We start from the raw sequence: 3444 nt of genomic DNA, 5'->3' as shown, positions 1-3444 counted from the left end.
TTACATCATCATCCACGTCGTCTTGCTGACAACATCACTCCTTGGTTGACTTTGACCGTTGACTTTTGTGATAGGTTGGACCGTTGACTTTTTCCTAGAGTTGACTTTTTGCAATCCAAGTGCTTCTTGCCCAGTTTTTTCGCATAGATTTCATTTTTACAGTCCATTTTTGCATATATTGGTTCTAAATGAAGAATAAGGATAGGTCTTCTTTTTATTGCAACAATCTTCGTCGACAATCCAACAAATGTTTTTACAATTTTTGCAAACGTCTTGACCATTATATTGAGACTTGCTATCAATGCAACAAATAAGTTGTTTCCATTTCTTCTACTACTGTTGATAACACTGGGAGTATCCAACCAATGGCTCCCGTCTCTACAAAGTCCAAGTCTTCTGGATCCACAATCACCATTTCCACAGTTGACCTTGAAAACATCATTGCTAATACCATTCATATGGTTGGTAATACATCTTATTCCTATTCTCTCTTAGTTACATCTGATATGTCTCTTTCCTTTTGGCTTATGGATTCTACTTATTGCAATCACATGACACCTTACTCATCCTTATTTTCTCAACTTGAACCTATACCACACCCTCTTAATATTCACACAGCTAATCATTCCACAATGTTTGGTCATAATATAGGTTCTATCTCGACCTTTAACCTCTCAATTCCTGGGGTCTTTAATGTTCCTAAACTTTCTTACAATTTATTTTATGTTTTGGGTGTATTGTGCAGGATCTGAGGACGGGACAAGAGCTTGGGACCGGTCCCATAGTTGGGTGTATGTTTCTCATGGACAACCTTTGTCTTCCACTTGTTGCTCTTATTTCTGTTGCTACTGCAGTTTCTTCTATTCCTTTCCTTTCACTTTGGCATGCCTGACTTGGTCACACATCTTCCTCTCGAGTACAACATTTGGCTTCTAGAGGTTTGTTAGGTTCAGTGTCCACAGAAAATTTTGATTATGTTTCATGTCCATTAGGAAAACAACCAGCTTTGCCTTTCAATACTAGTGAATCAATGTCCACTAATATTTTTGACCTAATTCATTCTGATGTTTGGGGGCCTTCTTCTGTCTCTAGTATTGATGGATCTCGATACTTTGTTGTCTTTATTGATAATTATTCCCATTATAACTGGATTTTCATATGAAATATCATTCTGAATTACTGCGTGTATATTCTAATTTTGCAAAAATGGATGAAACTCAACTTTCCAAATGAATCAAAATTTTTCGATCTAATAATGCTCTTGAATATACTCAATATGCTTTCAAAGCTATTTTGCATTCCTATGACACTATTCATCAACTAACTTGTTCTGATACCTCTTAGCAAAATGGTAGAGCCGAACGAAAAGTTAGTCATATTCTTGACACTGTTTGTGCTCTCCTTTTCTCTGCCAAAGTTCCTGCTCCTTTTTGAGGTGAAGCTACTCTTTATGTTGTTCATGCTATTAATCGCATTCCCAGTCCTGTCATCCAAAATCAAACACCATATGAGGGCCTTTTTGGGTCACCTCCAGACTATCACCACCTTTGCTCTTTCGGCTCTGCCTGTTTCGTTCTTCTTCAGCCGCATAAGTATACAAAACTTTAGCCTCAGTCTAGACTTTGTTGTTTTCTTGGTTATGGCAAAACTCAAAACGGGTATCGATGTTATGATCCTGTCTCTCATCGTCTTCATATCTCTCGCAATGTTGTCTTTTGGGAACATTGCTCCTTTGTCGAGCTCTCTCACTTCTGTGCCTCCCTATCTACCTTCTCTATCTTAGATCTTTTTCCAAATGAGCCACACATTCCTTCTATAGTTGTTCCTGATCCTCTTATAGACTTCTCTGTCCAACCACCAAATATTTTTTATGCCTCTCCTAGATCACCCTCTAATGAACAGGTGGAAGATGAACAAGTCGAAGATGAACCGCCCAACCCTGAGCTTGGGTCCCCTGCTCCTGCTCTGCCTGAAGATCTTGCATAGGACATTACATCTCATCACTCAACACGAGTAAGATCCATTCCTGCATATTTACTTGACTGTCATTGTTACACTACCCTTACTACATTGCATGAGCCTCACACCTATCGTGAGGCCTCCACTGACCCTTCATAGCAGATTGTAATGAAAAAGGAACTTGATGCATTATCTGAAAACCATACTTGGGATTTGGTGACTTTCCCCCCTAGGAAATCTGTGGTTGGTTGTAAGTGGATCTACAAGATCAAGACTCACTTTGATAGGTCTATTGAGGGATATAAAATTCATCTCGTCAAAGGATTTTACATAGGAGTATGGGATTGATTATGAAGAGACCTTTGCTTTGGTTAGTCCAATCTCATCTGTTCGTACCTTCTTAGCTATTGCCGCTGCCAGTAAATGGGACATTTTTCAAATGGATGTCAAAAATGTCTTCCTTAATGGGAATTTAAGTGAAGATGTTTATATGTAACCTCCTTTTGGTCTCTCTATTGAACTGAACAAGGTTTGTCACCTTTGACGTGCACTTTATGGCCTTAAACAAGTTCCATGAGTTTGGTTTGCCAAGTTCAGCTCTACCATCTCTCGCTTGGGTTACATTGTCAATCATTATGATTCTGCCTTATTTCTTCATCGTATTGACAAAGGCACTATTTTATTCCTTTTATATGTGGATGATATGATCATAACTAGTGATGACCTTAGTGGCATTCAAGAACTCAAGGATTTTTTCAGTCAACAGTTTGAGATGAAAGATTTTGGACATCTCAACTACTTTTTGAGTCTTTAAATCACTCATTCTATAGATGGACTTTATATTACTCAAGCCAAGTATGCTTCTAAACTTTTGTCTCGAGCTGGACTCACTGATAGGAAGACTTTTGACACTCCAGTTGAATTTAATGCGCATCTGACTCTCTTAGGGGGGAAACTATTGTCTAATCCCTCTCTTTACAGACGCTTGGTTGGTAGCCAAGTTTATCTCATTGTCACTCGTCTAGAAATTTCCTACGTTGTTCACCAAGTGAGTTAGTATTTATCTGCTCCACGATCGACTCATTATGCTGTTGTTCTACACATTCTTCGACACTTGAAAGGCACTCTCTTCCATGGCATTTTCTACTTTTCTCAATCTCCTTTTGTTCTTCATGCATTCTCTGATATTGATTGGGTAGGAGATCCCACTAATCGCAAGTCCACCACTAGCTATTGCTTTCTTCTTAGTTCTTCTCTGATTTCTTGGTGAAGCAAGAAACAAGCCCTTGTAGCCCGCTTTAGTATTGAAGCAGCCTGCTTTAGTATTGAAGAAGAATATTGTGCCCTTGCTGATACCACATTTGATCTCCTTTTGATGGCTTCTTAAGGACTTAGGTGTGTCTACATCCTCCGCTACTCCTTTTTATTATGATAACCAGAGTGCTGTTCATATTGCTCACAATGATGTCTTCCATGAACAAACTA

Source organism: Quercus robur, chromosome 3 (assembly GCF_932294415.1).
Source record: "Quercus robur chromosome 3, dhQueRobu3.1, whole genome shotgun sequence".
Taxonomy (NCBI): Eukaryota; Viridiplantae; Streptophyta; class Magnoliopsida; order Fagales; family Fagaceae; genus Quercus; species Quercus robur.
This window is presented reverse-complemented; position numbering follows the sequence as displayed.